Source organism: Nilaparvata lugens, chromosome 11 (genome assembly GCF_014356525.2).
Source record: "Nilaparvata lugens isolate BPH chromosome 11, ASM1435652v1, whole genome shotgun sequence".
NCBI classification, from domain to species: domain Eukaryota; kingdom Metazoa; phylum Arthropoda; class Insecta; order Hemiptera; family Delphacidae; genus Nilaparvata; species Nilaparvata lugens.
Window position 1 is genome coordinate 17,858,561 of NC_052514.1, and position 22,231 is coordinate 17,880,791.

At 33.9% G+C, this 22,231-nt stretch overlaps 1 protein-coding gene across 2 annotated transcripts in view; it reads right to left on the bottom strand.

Moving 5' to 3' along the window:
* The window catches only part of LOC111048098, a 248,504-nt gene that overhangs the window by 185,599 nt on the left and 40,674 nt on the right, over nucleotides 1-22,231 (bottom strand). For both annotated transcript variants that reach the window (XM_039437735.1, XM_039437734.1), the window contains exon 2: nucleotides 2,506-2,550. The gene's annotated coding sequence lies outside the window, so the exon portion shown is untranslated. The remainder of the gene's footprint in view (nucleotides 1-2,505; nucleotides 2,551-22,231) is intronic.

A 22,231-nucleotide genomic window follows, 5' to 3' on the forward strand; every position in this document is an offset into this window, starting at 1 on the left:
GAACGAAAATGGGAGCAAATGTGTTAATTTCGAGATATTTACCAAAGAGTTCAATTATCTATAGGAGAAATGAGGGAAGTTCAATCTAATATTAAAATTATTATTCATAATTTTAAAATTGAGAACTGAGTTGGATGAATCACCAATTTTGGCATTATTAATATTATTTATTATTGTCTAAAGATTTTAAAAACTCGACAATTTTATTATATTATTTTTATGTGCATTTATATTTTGTTTATCAAATACTTGGATTATTGATAAAATTCAACATTCATAGATTATAATCAATCAACAGAATTGTTTCAATCGTACCGCTATTGTTATATTTAAAAAATGTATTTCTTATTTTTAGACCTTTTAGAACTCGTGGCTGGAGCTCAAGGCTTCTTTTTCTAGTCACGCCAAAAACTACCTATTTTGATGATTATTTTTATTCATAAAAATATTTCTTGTATTTGGCAATAAAATTCATTCATTTCGAATATTTTTTTTTTGCAAGAGATGATGTTTGTGTACATGAGTAGTGTTTATGTGAGAGGTAGTTTTCACAAGAATAATGGCAGATATGTTGATTAGTAAGAGGATGAAATTAGTAATTAGGAATAGATCACATAACAGATAATAGTATTGAATGACATCACAATAAATTAAGAGTGACATAATGAATGGTAAACGATATAGGCTACAGCAAGGAAGTGAATTAATTCAAATAGGCAATGTAAGTGGGTGTGCACCAGAAAGGGAAAGGAAAATTTTGAAAAAGCACTACTATTTTGTTTGCTTTACAGAAAATCATAAACATACGATTAGCAAAAATATAATTCATCAAGAAACTGTATTAGAACATGGAAACTTTAGAACATAGGGACTACCAACTCCACCTTGGCAACTCATGTATTGACAGAGATTTTTCACTAGTAATTTAAACCTATATCAACACAAAAATGAGTGTCATGGTATTCTAATGATTAAAGCCTGCAACTATTTTTGATTTAGTATACCATTCAAAAAGAAAGCTTCAACTGTATTGTATAATTCCAAGCAATGTCCGGCATTTTTGAAAAGTTGTGAAGATCAACAATCTCAAAAAGCGTTACGTTGAGGAGAAATCTAGCGTTGTTATTCCTAGATAATTCTCAACAAGCCAGAGGTATCCATTTTATATGAACACAGATCTATGCAAGATTGTAGATTGCTATGCTAAACAAGCCTAGATATCAGTTGGCCGCTAGAAAAAACTTTCAACATTCGAATGCAGATTATGACAATTCCGAAATTATCCTGAGCTTTTTATAAGCACTAGCCTCCAGAAATGTTTTCAAGGAAGGGAAGGATTAAGCTATTAATGTAGGCGTAGTTCCAGAGACACAGATAAACTGCCTGCGGGGTATAGGATTTCTCAAACGGAAAATAGAATTATTTTAACTGTTGAGTAACGAAATTAACCTCGGGTTGATTATTATTAAAATTACAGTGTTTTTCTAACGTTGAATCAAACATTAGGTGAAAGGATGGAAGAATAGGCAGTAGACATGTTGTGTTGTGTAAACATCTGTTCCTTATATCACTGCTGTTGGTGTATCTTCAGTTCCTCTAGTAGTGAGTGGAGAGCTGCTACTTTCTCGAGTCTTTTTCTTGCAGCTCTTAAAACACAATATAATACCGTAATAAGAGGACGACTTTTATTGTTGTGGAAGCCTCATATACCAGTTTGGAACCGACTTAAATTAAACTCCAACAATAGGACTGTCAAATGTATCATGTGATACTCTCTACTTCCTTGACCCTCAAAGCAAGAAACACAGGGTACATTGGATACCTATATTATTCAATTATATTGATGCAACTTCTTTGAAAATCAATTAATTTTCCTGAAATTTGTCATCACCCAATTGTTTATGTTCCATAATAGAAGTTAAATTCTCAATTTTAAATAGTTAAATCATTAGAGAGGTTTGAAACGTGGGTTAAGCCATTGATGTATGGAGGTCCCTTATACTCTACATTATTCAATTATATTGGTACAACTCCCTTGAAAATTAATTAATTTTCCTGAAATTTGTCATCACACAATAGTTTATGTTTAATAACAAAAGTTAATTTCCCAATTTTGAAGAGTTGAATGATTGGAAAGGATTGAAACGTGGGTTAAGGCACTGATGTATGGAGCTCCCATATACTCCTTAGGACTTTACCGCTCACTCGACCTAATCCTACACAAACTACGTATTTAAACACGTGCAATTTTTCAATAGAAAGTAAACAGGCACATGGCAATAGAATACTAGCAAGCAGTCGATGTAAGCAGTTACTTCAATGTTGACGTGTTTTTGAGTGATACAACAGTCGGCACTCATATTTCGTCATCGAATCACAGAGTAAGCTCTGCAGAGCATGATGTCAGTTGTACTGTTGTGGGTGTACAATCTGTGTCGTGTAGTCGGCAGTCCTTACCGGACAAGTGTTACAACTAACAATAATAAAGAGGTTAATTTCACTCACCTTGAAGTATAGGCGGTGATCTGCTCCCATAGCTTTTCAACGTCCCTGAAACAGGCAAAGGCAACTGTTTCAACACAAGTCAAACTGCCGTTCCGCTGCATCCTACGTCCACACAGTATTTCACACCTTAACGGTACAAGATAATTTTTTCTAAGTACGTCGATTGCAAGTTAGTCAGAAGAAATCTGTATTGATCAATTTTGAAATTTTCCTAAATGGTTGAGAAGGAAAGTTTATGACTTTTACGTTGAAAATTACTTATTACTTCAATAGATTGTGATTGAAATCGTGTAGAAGTGGCTGAGTTATCTGAAAGGTATCATTTTTTTGCAACTTTATCCATTTATACAATCAGTACATTATCAAAATGATAGGGAGAGGAAAAATAAGGTAACCTTATGCTATTCCTCTCCCAAATTTAGATAACACATAGTCCGAAATAGGTGAAGTCTTGTAGTTCTATTAACAAAATTTTCAGTCCTCAAGTATTTTCACAAAGTAGATTTTCAAATTTAGATGCTTCAAAACTAAATCAAAAAGTACACAATGTATACTGTATTTTCTGAATTGATGTAACTTTTGACCTGGAATGCATTAAATCCCTTATCTTATACGTGCTAGGCAGTTATATAAAAAATTAGAGTAGGCTATAGTGGAGATTCAATGGGAAGGGTCAGAGAAAAACTGATAATTGAGTTTCAGAATGAAGAAATAATATGAAATTAATAAGTAATGTACATAATGTCTACGTTAAGAGGTTAATGTTCGAATATTCTTATTCACAATTATTGTTTTGAAAAAAAGAGAAAAATTGCACATTTTTCACAATAAATAACAGATTTCCGTGGAATTTCAAAATGTAATTCAATACCTTACTGGAAACAATGACCACTAGAAACTTGCAGTTTCTATAGAAATGCCATTGTTGAACACATGAACACCGATACAACACTATTTCAATGAATAAAATGTAACTCCAAATTAGTTTCCAATGAAAAATATAACACCTAGCAACTCCAATTTGATTTTCATTTTACCTGGCAATTCTTTGTATCATACGGTTCCTCTTGAATCAACACAGTATTTACTAAATTCCTAATAACTTTTTAGCTTCAAAAGAAAATAAGAGAATGACTTGCAAACATATTAGATTATATTAGAGTTCTTATATTCATGTATTATATTATGTAAACAGAAAGACAAACAGAACTTATAATCTTAAATATTTAATAAGCTACCTAAAATAAAACATCTTCCCATATCAATTGAAACTCTTGTTACTTTAAACAAACGATGAGAAACAGAATGAAATAGGGTCCTTAGCGATTCAAACAGTTTCCCATAATACTGTATATGGAACAAGAAGAAATCTATGTTAAGGTGATTCCAGTCGGTGCTTCCACTTCCAAATAAACAGACGATCATGAGACTCACAAACAACGATTCAAACGATACGATCAAAAAGTGACAGCTGATTCTCGCGCATATTAGGTACTGTATTTCCTTTTTTTTCTCTCCATTCTTCCTTCTTTCATCTTTCTTCTTCCTTCGTCTTTCTCCACTGCCTCCTCCACCGACACCTCCCACACAATGTTGATCTGCTGACTATAGTTTTTCTTCTATTAACCACTCAAATCTTGTTATCCATCTTACTTTTTCATTCGTTGCCTTTTCCACCTCTTCTTCGAGTATCAACGTTATTATTTTTCTTTTGGTGCATTTTATTGTTCTCACTCTGTTTAATTTTCAACTTCTTTTCTTAGCCCTTTAAATCTTCGACCTTATATTACTCTACAGCTCTTCCTCATGACCTCTTGCACGGCGTTTCTTTTCTCTGCTGCCTTCTCCTCCAGCTATTGTTGATATTGCTTCTCCTCCTCCTATTAAACTAATCATCTCCTATATCCCAGTTCTTCTTCTTCCTTTCTTAATTTTTATTTTTCCTCCTGTTTCTTCGTCCTCATCCTCTTCGTCTTCGTATTTCTCTAGTGCTTCATCCTCGGATCCTTCTCTACTTCTTCTTCTACTTCTCCTTTGTCTTTCCCTACTGTCCTCTTCCCTTTCACTATATTATTCATCTTTCTAGCTATTCTTCTCCTTCTTCTTCTCTTATTTCTCCTCTTCACTTCAATTATTCACTTCTCACTTCTCTATCTTCACTTCCTCCTGTCTCTTCGTCCTCATCTTTTTCGTCTTCGTATTTCTCTACTGCTTCATCCTCCTCCAATCCTTTTTCTACTTCTCCTTGTCATTCCCCAATCCCCTCTCTCTCTCTCTTCACTATTCATTATTCGTCTTCCTAACTTCTTCTTCTTCTTCTATTCCTCTTCTTCACTTCAATGCTTCTTCTTTTTCTCCTCCTACTCCTCCTCCTCCTTATTTTTCTTCTGCATATTATTAAGCAAAAAAGGAAACTTCTTTCCCATAACCTTCGCATTGACAGTCGAGTCGCAGAGTGATACTGACCCTGTTCTAACCAGGTTGCAGGTTCCCTTCCCATCCTCGGGCTAATAATCGGTTGGATCGCAGTCCGGCAGAAAGCAAAAGCAACCCATTCATGGAAACTCTATAATTTCTGCCGGAACGTGAAAAATGAACCGAACAATATCACAGCAGACGGCCTTCCTAACCCGTTATTACAATATCTGAGTACCCCTGTCATACAAATCTACAGTGTGGTTCACTTTCAACTGTCAGAGATTTTCATGACCAACATCAATGCTTCTCATTCAACCAATTTTGACAGTTTTAATCTCACTATGGACGGTTGGCGAAATTTACGCATGCGTAGGCCCGCCCGCCCGCCCCCATTAGTAAACCGTTAGTACGTTTGAATCGTTCATAAACGACCGACAAACATTTAAATCAATGGTTAAAATCATGTTTGCATAGTACGCCACAATCACGAATTATTCATAACGATGGCCGTGACTTTGGTTTATGCTTTCAGAAATTTCTCTGGATTGTTCCTAATTGGGCGCTAACATCCTCAAATATGATTGATTATGACCACTCACTATACTTTCAAACTTGATATCAATCAGATTCTATGTATTCAACGGTAAATGACACGCCCATCTGTATTGAAACAGTCTTGGCTGTGTAATTATCATTCATTCCTCAATTTGGCATTCAATTTAGAGAAAGGAACTTCACTTTGAGAAAAATTCCGGAAGATATTGTTCCAATTTCTAAGTCCATGTACCGTCGACAATATTAATAGTGTGTCTCTATACCGTCGTCAATATTAATAGTTTCACTTTTTGTGTAGTTGAGAAGTTGATATTGTGGTAATTATTCATATTGAATGATGAACCTTTTTGATTATTTTATCATAACATAATTTGGAATGTCCGAAACATGTTGTGATGAAATAATTCAAAAAGGGTACTTATATTTGTATTTATATTTAATAGTGTGTGTATGTGAAAAGATCGTTTACAGAATACCTCTGGCAGAAGTACCCCGGATGTAGAACGAGTGATTTCCTGACTACTTTAACGTACTGGAATTCATACCTACAGAATTCTAAGGTTGATTTAAGAAAGAAAAATTAGTAATGATCGGAAAATGTTATGGTAGTAATTAGATTATGAAAGTGGAGATATTTGCCATTTGAAACCCACACCAACCCTTAGAAGAAGAAGAAGAAGAAGAAGAAGAAGAAGAAGAAGAAGAAGAAGAAGAAGAAGAAGAAGAAGAAGAAGAAGAAGAAGAAGAAGAAGAAGAAGGAAGAAGAAGAAGAAGACGAAGAAGAAGAAGAAGAAGAAGAATAAGAAGAAGAAGAAGAAGAAGAAGAAGAAGAAGAAGAAGAAGAAGAAGAAGAAAGAAGAAGAAGAAGAAGAAGAAGAAGAAGAAGAAGAAGAAGAAGAAGAAGAAGAAGAAGAAGAAGAAGTAAAGATGAGGAGGGTTGGTGTAGATTTAAAATGGCAATCCTTTTGGGACTCAATTGCCAGGAACCTAGATGCCATCACACCCATCATCCCTATACATGCATTGGCCATCCATTCAACATAAATATTAACATGAATTAGACCAACATTTCAAAACCTGAATTTTACTAGAATATTTTTTGGGATTATATTATGAGGATTTTTTGACAATATCTCAAGTCTCTTCAATTATTTGTGGTATATTTTATATTACTGTTATTGTCTCTTTTCTATTTAGGGCTACTTACAATATAAATAGAAATACAAATCTCAGTACCCTTTTTTGAATTATTCTATCACAACATGTTTCAACATTCATGCCATTTTCATGTAATTTTTGACTTGAAAATGGCATGAATGTTGAAATATGTTGTGATAGAATAATTCAAAAAAGGGTACTGAGATTTGTATTTCTATTTATACTGTTATTGGGTATCACTAGGATAAGTATCAACAAACTAACCACAGTATTAAAATTTCAGATCGATATACAATAACTATAGAATATTCTACTAAAGTATAATAACAGCAGAACTAATAGTAGAGAGTATGGAACTGAAATGCTGGATACATGCAGAAGGCACGAACGCATATTATGAGAGCCGCTTGGAATACATTAGTTTCATTTCCTGCGCTATTCGCGACTTGCGACCGTGGGTAATAGGTTCTTTAACCTCGGTTAGTCAGCTGGCTGAGGCTGTGGCCCGCAAAAGAATAAACGAGAATAATAACGAAACTGGCAAAGACAAACGAGCGATACAGGTGTCCACTGTCCAGTCATGGTGTGTGGGATCACCATCTTATTTGCACTTCCTTTCATTTCCTTCTCTGCCTCACCAGCGTCTTGTTCCTATTCCATCTCCTCCTCTTTCTCAACTTCAAAGCCTATGCCCACATGTCTTTGTGTATATGCTTTTTCGTTTCTTCTTCCAGTAATTATTCAGAGTTTTCGTCTTCTTTGATAACATAACATGTTTATCTCCCTTGCCTTTTCTTCTGAAACTCCTGTCCATGCTGCCATCTAAACGAGCCATTTTCTTAGTTCATTTTGGAATTGAAATATATTCTTCCAAGAAAAAAAACAACATTGAATACAATACATAGACACCGTACAAATGAAAAAAATGTAAGAATAATTGTGTTAAACAGCCCCTGAGTTTATGTAGTGTGTGCTCATTCATGTTCCTTATGCACATTTTAATCTCACGAACAGAATGGATACAATGTTAAACAAATATTATTATTAAACAAAAATAATACAGCATTTTTTCACTCGTTTCATTCCAGTTTTCTTCAATCTGAAAAGAATCAAACTTGATGTAGCTTATCTATATGTACATTATTCCATACTACAGTTTGTTATTTGTGTTGGAGGTTGCATAAATTTTTCTCTTTTAGTTCTCCCAAGCGTATACGAACAGAACGTTCAGAAGATGAAGATTTCAGCTCGATAGCTTGTCTTCTATTTCGATCTTCAGCGCGACTTACTCGTTCTCTTTGCACCTCTCCTATAATACACTTTTCTTGTCAATCTCTCTCTTCTGCTTCAATTCTCCCACCTAAATGATCTATTCCTCATATTTCAAATCATTTTATTATATTGTGATTTCTTCCTTCCTTGTTGAATACCAACAACATTTCACTTTTCATGTTTTCACACTTTTTCTCGCCGTCCATGAATATTCTCCAACAACTTCTTCATTTTCATTCTTCATTCATTCATTCACGAAAAATAGTTACCGTATTATTTTACATTTCATATTTGTCTCCTCATTCTCCTCTTATTTTCCTATTCCTTCTTGAGATTTTGTTTCTTAGTCTTCTTTCTCCTCACTGTTTTCTACGTAGTGTCTTTTTCCATCTTCACTTCTTATTCCATCCCCTTCACAATAAACTATTCTTTGTTCCAATATCAATCATATTTATGAAAAATTTAAGCACAATAAATTAATTCCAACTTTTTTTGAACTCAGTGTAATACAATACATAGTAATCATAGTAAGATATTCTTCTACTTTCTTTCCTCCTCCTGCTCCTCCTCCTCCAAATCTATCCACTGCAACATGTTTCTCTCCTGATCCTCTATTCTTCTCATACACTATTTCCCTCTTACTTTCTTTTATTCTTGTCTGTAACACCTTGCTGTGTCATTTGCAGCATGTTTGTCGCCTGCATCCATCCCACTCACCGATATGAGATAAGAGCAGTCGGGTTGTTTGCTCCCCACGTAAACACTGAAATTATTGGCCAACTTACACTATTTCTCACATCCTCAACTTTTCTTTTCGGCTCCACAAACATCTGTTCGGCTGCAGTTAATCCTTTCGTCTCACTTTTGCCGTCATTTGAGTTTTGCAATGTCATTATCGAAAGTAATCCACACAAATTCGGATCTCGTGTGGGTCGGAACACGCTAAGTGAACAGAATCACTTGTGGAAACAGGTATTCACACATGTTCCTTATGTACTTTGAACCGGTGATGTGTTTATCAAATTTAATTTATTCAAAACGTTTATCAATGCTACATTGATAGTACCATAATCTATGAGAGAATGTATGATTATGATGATGATGATGAAGATAATGATTATAAGGCTCGAAATAATTCAACGCCCAGTATGAAACATCCATTTTTTCAATAGTTACATCCATTTTTATTACAAAACGAATTCACAAGATAGGCTAGCGAAGTACTGGTGTATACTTTTTATTTTTCATCATTGTTCAAGTTTACTTCAACTGTTCATTTATCCACACCTACTATATTAAAAAATTATCTGATTTGATAGACTGATTTGATAGTATTCACTACATTTTTATCACATCGATCTGGGTGCAGTATTGTTCCATCTCCTCTCCAAACTCCGAACTCTCCATTCTCCTCCTGCCTAAAGAATGAGGAGACAATTTTATACACTTTTTCACAAAGAGAATAATGTGTCTGGTTTTTCACGATCAATTGGATGATAAATTCGCTAGTAAACGGAATGTAATACATTATCTGTGTATATTTTGTATCAAACATTAAATGAATATAAATGTGAGTATTCAATACTCACTAAACTGTCAACTTACAATAAAGTAGGCTTAAAATGAAGGTAACAATACAATAATTCAATTCAGTTTAATAAATTGATTCCATTCAAAGTATTGGCGGTAAAATACTTTTTAGTTCAACATTATCTATTTTGATAACTTTTTATTTTTCAACTACAGCTTATTTTGTCAATCTTCTTTCATAGCTTTTCCCTCCCATTGTATAAAATGTCTTATTTTCAAGTATCTTGTTTTTGTAGAGGTTCTATCTCCACATGGATTGAGTTTGTTAATTAAGTTGATTCTATCAATCTTCAATTAGTTGAGTTGATTCTATTTCATAACAATGAACAATGTTATGGAATGATCTATGAAATGAACGAAGCTATGAGACGAGTTATCCAATAATATTGTATTGTAATGTCTCGCCCTTATAAATAATTTCATTCTCCATAAATATAATTATCATCATCTCTATGATAACTATCATCTTTTTCCCATCATTATGGAAATACTTTCATTCTTTTCACACCTATCTCCAGTTACATATTTTCTACTCTCATGAAATGCCTGTTGACCTTCCATTCTTTGTAATTCACATAGTGAACCTCGATTTGAATCTCGGATAATGTGTAGGGTCAACACTGACCAAGAGTTGGTCACAAGAATGCAAGTTCCCTGTTGTCCAGCTGATCTGCCCTCAGCTTTCACCTGATGCAAAACCATGGCCTTCCTCCTTGTACTCGCTCTAGCCTAGAGTGAGATTCACTTTCTACTGTCAGTATTCCCTATAAATAGCTTCCAATTCTCCTCATTCAACGTATACTGACAGTTTAAAGTGAATATCGCAATGGCACAGAACTCTAGATAGCAACAGTACACTGTCAGCATTCCTTATTATCACCACCAATATTGTTCCATTTACTTGATGCTGACACTATGAAGTGAATCTTGCAATGGCACAGGACTCTATCTAGATAACAGCAGCACACTGTCAGCTAGATCTTGATAACGAGCGACCACATGGTACAAGAACGTACGAAAAACATTGAAATAGAATCACCAACAAGTTCCCATGTAGAGGCTTATCACCGGACACTTTGAAAATGCATACAGCTCGTTAAATTATTTTATAAGTTTGCCGACCAGTGTGCGTTCTATATTCATACAAATGCCCAACAGCTAATGAGAGAGGCCAGATTGAGGATAAACGAAGTTGGAACAGTAACTGGTACGGCACGATTCCTGTATGCCAATGCTAAAAATGTTGGGATTCAAATAGGAGTTACTGTAAAACAGGTAGATGGGGGGGAATGGAAGGGAAAATGAGAGTAATCTTAGGAGATCAATAAACTATCTACGATAATTTCAATTCTTTGAGAAATATTGTGCAACACGGTAATGAAAAAGACAAATAAGTGAAGAATACAATTTAAATTGAAACTGTTGAACTGTGAATGGAATTGAATACTAGGAATACTAACTAGTAGCTCTGTGAACAGTAGACCTCACGCAGTATTCTCATCCACAAGTACCTGATGTCACTTGTTTTAAATGTTAACAAACTCAGTTCACGTTTGAATTTGTATTCCATATGATATAATTCATCCAGTTCCGTGATAATCTTTCTATCTGATGAAAATTAATTTTTTACAATCAAAAATATCATAATTTCTTCAGCTTTATTTAGTTCATTTGTTTATTTTTAACCTATTAAATTAGTTTTTTCGAATGTGAGAATATTGATACTAATGGGCACGCATAATAATACCATGACTGCAAAACAAAATATTGAAACCAAAGACCTTAGAGCTGCAATTAGACCAAAGTTATTAACAAAATGTTAATAACTCAATCCTTATGGATTATATTAGATTGAACATAACTTATCATACACATGATGAAGATATGTGTTTGTCAACTTCCGTTCAATCTAATAGAATCTATAAGGATTGAGTTATTAATATTTTGTTATAACTTTGGTGTAAACCCAGCTTAAAGATGCATACCACCTCTTTAAGGTCTTTGATTGAAACTATAGACCTTATACAAATACAGTAATAGACTGGCTTCTCCACACATCTGTGTAATCTCTTGTCAGCTGATTTATGATGAATAATTCTATAGTCTGATTTTTACTCTAATATTGGCGTATGAAGGAGGCTCCTTTTTCCTTTTATATTATCCTTGAGATGCAAAATTTCCAAAAACCTTGCTTATACGTCGACGCGCAATTTAAAAAGGAACATACCTGTCAAATTTCATGAAAATCTATTACCGCGTTTCGCCGTAAATGCGCAACATATAAACATTTAAACATTAAGAGAAAAGCCAAACCGTCGACTTGAATCTTAGACCTCACTTCGCTCGGTCAACTAACTGAGTACTAACATCTAGGAGAGCCCAGGAGTATTTTACTGTACATCCAACTCATGTCATGAGCTTTGATTCTCAATCATAGAAGAAGGAGGAATATCCTTTCATTTCTGATTCAAAAGACTACCCAGACAGTATAGAATTACTTTCTTTATAGTAGAGAATATCATTCTGTAGAGTACAGAATTATTACATTCCGTTCATAAATCAATCTCTGATATTACCAACCAACCAACTATCTCTACCAGTCTACAAGTAACTACGAGTATCAATCTATTCATCGTTAACCTACCATCATCTCTCACCATCATTCATCCCTTCGTTAAGCAAGCACTAACACAGGACTCATGTGGACGTCATCTTCATATTATCTATCAAAAACTATAACCGAGTTTCAAAATATTCCTGGAAACTTCCAGAGAGCAATTGAGTCATTTCTGTGAAACTTCACAAATTCAACTTTCCCAAGACATGCTTTATTTCAATCTTTACAAAGTATCCTTTCCATATGAAAATCCTTATAACTTAACATGTCTCTGCTCGAATCTTGTATTATCGTGGAAAACAGTGTACTAAACAAGACAATAATTGATTATTCTATTAAAGACAATATGAAGCTTGGAACTTGGAAGCTTTGAAAATATCAACTTCTATCTTCTATTCTGTTTCTTCAAACACCTTTTTATTACCAATTGATGTATTGTATGAGATACTCTATGAAGTTTAAAACTTGAAAGCTTTAAAAATATCAAATTCTATCTTCTATAATCCTTCATCAAGAATCTATTTTATTACCTTGATAATGAGAGTGAAAATTCTCCAGCAAACACCCAGAACACACATGGTATCCTTGGTGATCTCAATTAGAATCGTTAGTTTTAGAGAGTGTGTGACACACATTGGAAACAAGTGAATGCAGCTTGCAATCGATTCGATAAAAGAGATCCGATATTCCTGATCAGTCAGGTATTTTAATTCAAGGCTGCACAACCTGCTTCTCAGTTGTAGGCTACAATCACTCTCGTGCCGCGTGCCTGATACTGCTTATATGTGAGTACTTCTATCTCGAATTATATCAATTCTACTTGAAAGGCTGCTAAGGTACGTGACTCAGCTACAAGGATATTGCCAGTTGCATATCCTAAAATAATACAGATTTGAGGGAGATTCTACTTGCAATTCATTGTGCTTGAATTTGAATATTGAAAAATCATTGAGTATATTATTTACTTGTTCATAGTATATTCTTTCTAAACTGACTCATCTAGTTCCTATACAGAGATTATATATATACTGTATTAGCACTTTCTTGGTACATAAGGTAAGTTATTAGAAACACTAGGAACCCAAGTATTCAATTAAAATCCAAAGCTCAGGAGTACTCAAATATACTACTTATTAATATTGCTTGTAACAAATATCAGCAACATGGAAGACCAGATTAAAGTTTTGAAGTGGAGAATTTTCTAAGGGAACTATGGAAGTACGGATAGGAAACAGAGGATAACAACATTGTATGCACCAATACCATAATAGAAAAGAAAATTAATGAAAGGCAAGAAGTGCAGCCTTTTCCAAGGATTCGGTTGAAGAAGTGATGAAAAGAACAAGAAAAAAATAATGCATGAACTATAAGTTGATAATAACAACCATATAGTTATCATTATTGTCTCTGATAGGAGAGGAAAAATTATTACATTCGATTTTGTGGATAGGTCGCAAATCCGGTACATCGAGTCTGGTGAAGCCATGTATTTTGTACCAGATTCATGGAATAAAGTCGGCATCTCTACTTTTCCCCCAATAAAATTGCTCTCATTATTATCCGCAATTGCAACACGTCCAGCAATGTTTGCAAACGGTATAATTTTTGTGAAAATATTATGACTATGCAGTCACTTTCTTTTGTGAAACAATTTTTGAGAAATGATTTGCGAGCTTCCTCATGCACTGTCGCTGTTCATTTGCTGATTCATGTTCGATTGTAGGTTGCGAAAACTTCGAAAATTTCTAGGTCGCCCTGCACAGGTAATTGAAAGTGATTTTGAACATTATAGGGGAATTCCACTTGTGTTTACAGAAAGAGAAATCATGTCTATGCGATCGGAATCTGCCAAAATATATTGTATTTGAGAATGACAAATAAGTTCTATCTTAACTTGACCTAAACGAATTCATTTTTGAACTCAAGTTACAATCAATGTCTGCATTGCATACTCTTGTGGTAAATTATAATGTACAAATATGTATTTGTAATTTTTGGCAATAAATTTAATTCAATTTATAACTTCTATTTAAAGCTGTTTTAATTTAAGAAAAACATGGTACAAGTCTTAAAGAGATTCCACTATTATTTGTTTGATTCGTTAAGGTGCGTACAGATATACGCGCCGCGAACTTGAACAATTCACTTTTAATCAGCTGACTATATCTGTATTTTTACAGAAACGTAAGATACAGATATAAAAAGCTTGGCATCAGCTGATTAAAAGTGAATTGCTCATGTTCGCGGCGCGTAAATCTGTAAACAAAATTGCATGAGTAAATATTTATTCACTATCTTTTTATAAGTAGTTAAAAGATTTCTCGTATTCATTGATATTCATGATTATTGAAAGCATCATACAAATAATTTTAAATACTGAATCACTTGATACTTTGGTAGATGTAGCGTCTCCTATCTTCAAACATTAATTCTCCAAGCTGATAGGAAAATACAGAGTTTATAAGAGAAAATACATAGGAAAATACTATTTTCAATCTGAGTAGTTTCCGCAAAATGATACCCGTCAATACATTTTTTTGATAACCGTGGTCATATTGATGTTGACTTGAAGTTTCATTTTTTCAGTATTCTTGCAAACTGAAAACTAACAACTTCACTCACCCAAGTCGAAATACAGTAGTTTCGTCTAAGAGAAGTTCTCTTGGATGAAAGTATTGAAGTCTCATAATTTTCCCCCCATTACCACTCAATTTTCTAACAGCTAATTTACATTACCGTCGTAATTTTCTAAGAGCTTAACAAGAGCAATTCGTTTTCTTTCGTTTCGATTTGTTCGTTTCTTTGAACTTTGATGGTAATCTTATCGTTCAATGCCTATCGTCAACTTTCAGGCCTAATGTTAAAAACTGCAGCAAATAGGTTCTTTATGCTAATAAGCCCAAGGCCTAAAACCGTAAGTTGGTGTAAACGTCGGAAGTTCCACCCTGATTAGTGATAAGCCACACTCTGAATCCTCCAGCTTCCTGAATGCTAATCTATCTAACAATTGGAAGAGATTTCTAGGAAGCCAACCGCTACTTGCATAACCTCTTCAGTTTTTCACAAATACAAATCGCTTTCTCATGAAAGAAAATTCCTACACTAATTACAGGAGTGAGTCATTAAAGATGCACGAGGTGAATTGATGTGAGAAGATCAACTAGTAGAGTGTTTCAGTGAGGAAAAGTGATGGATTAACATCGTTATTGAACGGATTAGTCACGTAATCTGTTGAGATTAATTGGGGAGAGTGGGAAAATTTCACTTCTCTGTCTTCAGTTCAGATTTGGTACAATTCAACTTCCTCGCTTGCGAATTCAAAGCAATCGTTATTATGTATATTATAGTAGGTGGCATCCGGAACTACTTATGAAACAAAGAACACAGATAAAAAGAATACCTATCTGAATTGAGACGTGTTGCATGCATGCATGTTCCTACACACAATCACTGTCTGCAATATTATCTGAGTCTATGCAAAAAGTTTCGAAAGGTAGTTGCAATTCTCCCAATGTCCAGTATAAATCATTATCTCAGTTTTTCTGACCAAGTATGTAATACTACCTTTCGTTCATCTTATGTGTAGTGGACAGGTATGTTCAGAGTCCTGTCAACGTGCATGTTTTTATGAGTGGTAGAATATGCAGTATGTAGATGACTTCATTCTTCCATAGTTGCATTGTTCTACTCTACTCTTGCCTCCATTTTATTTTTTCTGTGCAATCTTATGACTTCATTCTCTAGCTAGCGTTTGAGAATTTCTCTCTAATTTTATTATTTGTCTCAGGTACAATTTCCGCTTGTTCCGATAGCACTGACTTTCTTTGCAATAGATTTATATCTTACTACTATGAAACACACTATAACATGTGAACGAAATTTTATTATCTTTGCTATGTCTGCATGCATTCTTACGTTTGTTATACTGGATTATAAAAAGTTGCGCGGTGTACATCTTTGAAAACTTATTACAAATAAGTAACTTATATACAAACTTTTCCCGTTTACCTCAGTTTCTCCACCTATTCTTTCATCTGCATCTCTGCCTTATCTTCTCTCCTCCATCCTTCTTAATGTATCTATTCCTTCTCCTCCTCCTCATTAATATTATTATTACTCTTTCATTCCTCCTCCTCTTCCTCCTCCTAATCCTCCCCAATTGACCATTCACAATTATTTCTAGATGCAAGTGTGAAAGCACTATTTCAACCAACAAGCTGTGAAAATGTACTCTTTTGTCACGATGAGACACTTTTATATTTTCAACATCCTAACTTGCAACCTAGAAATTTTTCATTTTTCAATCTTTCCTCCTTCTACTCATTTTCCCCATCTTCTACTTTCTTCCTCTACCTCGAATCAATCCTCATTATGCACAATGATCCATAATATCATGAAATTTCACATGAATACTTCACAATTGAAACACCAGCTATAATAATTCTGAATCGAGTCTTAAAGCTGCTGGATACCAGGTATTATTCGCAGTGAGCTCATTCTATGTCACGTAAATACTACAAAATCTCAATCTGAACTCTGAAAGCCTTATAATAGTTTCACTATATACTATCTAACTCCGCCTAATACATACTATTTATCTCAACTCTGCTCGATAAAGAATTTTTTCATTTTCATTTTTCTCATTATTTAGTATAAAATTTGTATTTTAAATGTATAATTGAATCGATTTAATCGGTTCATGGTACATAATTTATGACTACATCCTATTTGCAAATCTACTACAGTACCTCGTAGTATTTACTATTCATTAGACTACAACGTGTAATGAATCCGCCAATTTATGTATCTCCAAAAAATAATATCGCACACATTTGTGACCCAAATACCGAAAACACCTAAACGTGATTTGGTGAAACTGACCACTGCATTTAGAATCAGCAGGAGCAGCAGTAGCATAGCAATCCGCAACGCTCAACATAATGAATGAGGCGCGATTTCTAAAATAGCAGTGACCAGTATAATTACCAGTGGCCGTTTTGACTGCTGTGCCGGCCTTATGTGGCGCAAAAACGTTCTTCTGCGATTAATCAAGGGTGAAATCGTTCTTCACAAATCGAATAATTAGGAACGTCGACTCAATTGCCAAAACACTCGTTAGGATCCGTTTTCATTAAAAACGCGCATGCGTATTAGGGACACTTGCGACGACGATACGACAATACTTCTTCCAAATCACGGTCGCTGATATTTACACTCGCATTAGAACGTGACGCAGTGGAATAACGTCAGCTACCTTATTTGTCAGTGGCCACAGAGATGAAAAGTTACGATTATTGGTCAGCGACCAAGGTCAATGGAAAGTTCATCCTGATGATAAGTCTTATTTCCTTACCTCCAATACCATACATACATCTAAACCATACAAAACAAAAATATAGGAGTAATAGTGTTCAAAATTTATGAGTAGGCTAAATCATTACTGAGAAAAGATGACTGGGATTCAAACAAGCTCTCTCAATGTAAAAAAAAGAAAGTGATCTTTATACTGGGAAGAGAACAGCATAATAATGAATAATGTGAATTGAATCCCTTCAACTAGCTGACTGACTATCGGTATAGCACAATTTATTTACTACATAAGTTTTGAACAGCATTTTGGAATTTTGAAAGCTTTGGAATATTTGAATAAGCTTATAGTTTTAGAATATAATTTAATAAGCTTTGGAAGAACAACTTCCGAGAATTTATTACAAGTAAAAGTCATGTGGACATCATCAGTGCCTACTAATATTATCTGATAATATTGTTTGGTATTGAATTCATCCAGCACGGGAAATTACTTGATCTTGAGAGTAGTAATTCAAGTAAACTCAAAAAATTTTAGAACTTGGCTGTATCACTATATCAGAGAATTTAGAATGAACAGGTTATTTTACCAATCCTGGTCAATTATGTTATTCTACAAAAGAACAACAATGAAACTGATTACCGATTGAAAAATTGAAATCAATAGCCCAACCATTGTTCGAAAATAGAGCTGATGATTCCAATAACCTACCACAACACGCTTCTTGTGATCACGTAGCAATGCTACTGAAACCAAAACGAATGAGGAGGTAGTGGTAGTATTAATCGTCCTTTGTTTGGACTCCTCCACAGTGCCTACCCTTGGCTACAGTTTGTCCGCTTATTACAAAGCAAAAAACTCGCCAGTCTGGTATTAAGTCTGGGTAAACCATCGGTTCAGAGTCTAGACGGTGATGTAGATGTGTGTGTGTTGGTGTGAGAGTGTTGTTTCTGCGGTAGACCACACTGATCCATCTAGAAAACACAGATCGGGTCCACGGATGCAGCATCCCACAAGAGAGGCTTCTATAGGCTGTGGTAGTGAACTGGTCATGTGGTCAAACCAGATTATCTCAACAGTCTACAAATAGGTCTAAGCGTTCTTTACAGCCACTAACGGGCCCGGTTTATTCTTATCGACTGTCAAAAAAGTTGATGGCCCATTTCTCGCTTCAAAAAATCAACCGTTGTAATCGAATCGGACGTGTCCAATACCTCAATGGTAATACGGTAAGACATCTTGAGAAAATTGTGTACAGTATACTAATATTACTGTGAGATAATCATATAATCGAGAATGAAGACCTCAAGAACTTGAATATTCAATACACCTGAATAACACAAACTATATTATTGATAATCGAGTTTATTCTAATTGAAGTGAAGCAACCTTGGTGTATAAACATAAACATCAATTTAAGAAGGAATGACATGGTTCCAAACAAACTGGAGGCCACCCTAAATAAAATTGATATCAATATGCATGTTAAATGATAGTGATTGCTATTGATCTGTATTGATAAAGCTTGCTAAGTATCTATAATTTTTTATTTAAATTATATTATCACAGCTATAATCGTATAGATCATAACTTCCAAACTTTATCTTCATAAAATTGAATGCACATCAACGCACACTGAAATTATGATCGAATTAGATTTGAATTCTAAGCAGCCTTGAAAAATCAGCACAATATCAGTTATAATGCCATAGTTCAAAACATCACAGATCACTCCGATCCATATGAATGGTTATATGCATGCAAAACAATGATATGTCTCGTGTAATGCATGAATTATTATACCTAACTTACTTTTCACTGTGATTAGAACTTCAAATTCGAGAGTGGATTTGAATTGTTTCAAATTTAAAATCTGATGCAGACCTTTGCGCTGTTGTTGATTTGTAAAGTCAGTTTGTAACATTGAGAGAACAATAATCATTATGCAAATTTCAAAACAGACCTGAAATTGAGTGCGTAAAACTCTTAAAAGTTTAGCAGCCGCATAATGAGAATGAACACAGTGTATTAAATTTATTATAGTATTCATTGAATACTAAATTATTGTCCCAGTAGAAAAGAAAGCCAACATTTATAGAAATGCCAAAACGGCAATAAATACCACTAATCTATGCTTATTTAGAAAAGACAATGGACGCCCCAATAATCATATGCAAGAATTACATCACCTCTGTAAAAACGTGCGCTAGTCACTCTGACAGGTGAATGTTACCACTAATAAACACATCATGTTGAGCAAGATTAAAGGACTCTAAAAACTATCCCCATTGAAGAGAAGTCGTCAATTAATATTTTAAACATCAGGTACACGAGTATTCAACCGTCAATGATGAATGGATTTTGCACTTATGCTGAAAGAGTTATGAGACAGAATATTTTCGTAGGTACTTGTTAACACACTAACTAGCAATATTCTACTGACATACTTGTACATTTAAAGATGTGAATTTTAAGTAGGTGAAGCTGTGTAAACTAATAGAGAAATGATTCTCTGTGAATGAATTATGAAGGAACAATTTTATAATATAAATGACGGTAAGGAGAAAGTATGGAATGATTAATTACTGGTCTCTGGAGACAGAAAATTTTAATAATTATTATGGGTGTTGGAAGGATCACCAATGAATTTGAATATTGTTATTTTCTATTTGGATGTGAAGAAACACTCAAGATTTTTGGAGAAAACGTGGAAATCGACCTGAGCAGTATTGTATACCAGTATTCAATATTTGAGTTGAAGTTGTATTGCTAATGACTATCAATCCAATGATTACTCCTTTCAAACTCTCAATGGTTTCAAATGCATATGGAATAAAGAACTGCTAAGAAATAGAAAATTGGAATTGAAAAAAAAATGAAAATTGGAAAGTATATTATTCATAAATCAAGAAAATTTTCTGGTAAAATTGACCAATCATTATATTTTATACATTTTTCAATTCACTTTTTGTGTAGTTGAGAAGTTGATATTGTGGTAATTATTCATATTGAATGAAAAAGACTGAGAAATTGTCAAAAAAGATTAAATCTGTGTTTTTTTTTAATTTCTTAGTCTTCTTCATTCAATTTTTCAATTCCATGACTGGAATCAATAAATTAAATTCGTTTATTGATGTGTACCGTTCTCGTTGAGAATTTCATGAATTTAATATTTGGTATTCATTGGCATAAGAGATCAAAATTTATTTATTCTGTGAATTTCAATTATCTTACCTGCACCCAACAGTTGCATACCAACCCCACTTATTTTTCAGATCAGTGAGCTTACCTGAAAAAAGAATGAAATTCAATTAGAGAACTGCAATGTTTGACATATTCTACACATCATAGACTTCACTCACAAGAACCAATCTGTATAAATATGGAGAAACAATTAGGCTACTATATGGTTCTGTATTTCAAATAAAATTTATTGTTCCACGCACGTTCAAAGACCTGTTAATATTATGTATAGAAACGGTAGAAAATTAGACTTTCATTTTTTGAATAGGTATGTTTCTCAGTATTCTCAAGCGAAATAAGAATATTCTTCCTACTGTCAAAACAAGGCTACCATAAACTTTCTCCTTAACTGATGCATATTCCTATTGTTCTCGGCCACGAACACCTGATAAAGGACGTTTCAATGCCATTTTATTGCGAATCTCATTCTTGAATATTTCATGAAAATATTATCAAGATTCCCATTGATAACATGAGTATTGCCTGCCTTGTCTATACACAGGTACACACCTTTGAAAAGATAAAAAAATCATTATTCATGCGCGGTAATATACACTCTTTGTATTCTATCCTTGTTTTATTTTATGTTTAAATTCAATTAGAGTTTCAAAGTCACACTCTGAATTATCTATTCAGAAATATGTTATTTCATTCTATTATCACGACCTTGAGATAAGTAATGTATTTTGCAATCTGTATGATTGTACAATGTATTTTGCACGTTCAAAGGTAAGTTACCAAACACAATGTTTAGAATTATCAAGTGAAAACAGCAGCATTGTTCCAAAATACGTCATAAGTGTTAACCATCAAGACAAAATACAGTGAACGGTTTTATCACGGAAAACTATGATATGGTATTTTTAATTCTTATTCATATCATGTGATATGCTACAGGCAAGCCATTTCGCAAATGAAGAGACTTGAGACACAATATTGATACAAGAATAACTTATATCAAAAGGAATGATGCTCAACTCTAGACCCATAATAAATTCTCACGAAAATATCTATAGCCTTTTCTTCACCATTACCAATGACATACATGAAAGCCGCAATTTATTATTGAAGTAGTTACAATGTTCAACTCTGCATATGTTGTGTTGTAATGTTTTCTAACGACGTGGTTAAGTGGTAAAGTGCACATTATTGTACAAACTTCGCCACGTCAACAAATAAACAAATCATTTTATTCTATTCTATTTATTCTATCAACTAATCATGGATCATCCAACTCAAGCATTTGAAAATTATAGTAATTGAACAAAAGCCACCATAAATTCCATGAGTTTCTTCAATACTATTCAGTACAATCAAAGTGGTATCATTCATAAGTGGTAATATTCAGTATAATTGAATTGGTACATTGAAACAATGTTGTTTGCCTAGATACTAGACCAACTCACATTCAAATACCTAGGGAAGTTTCACCATATACCTAAACACTACAAAATTTATGTACACCCAACTAATTCCAGTTACAATTATTATTCAGCAAGTGCGAATACTCCATAAACATCTCAAACAAACCCCTACTTACCATTACAACCTTAAATTGCAATCTA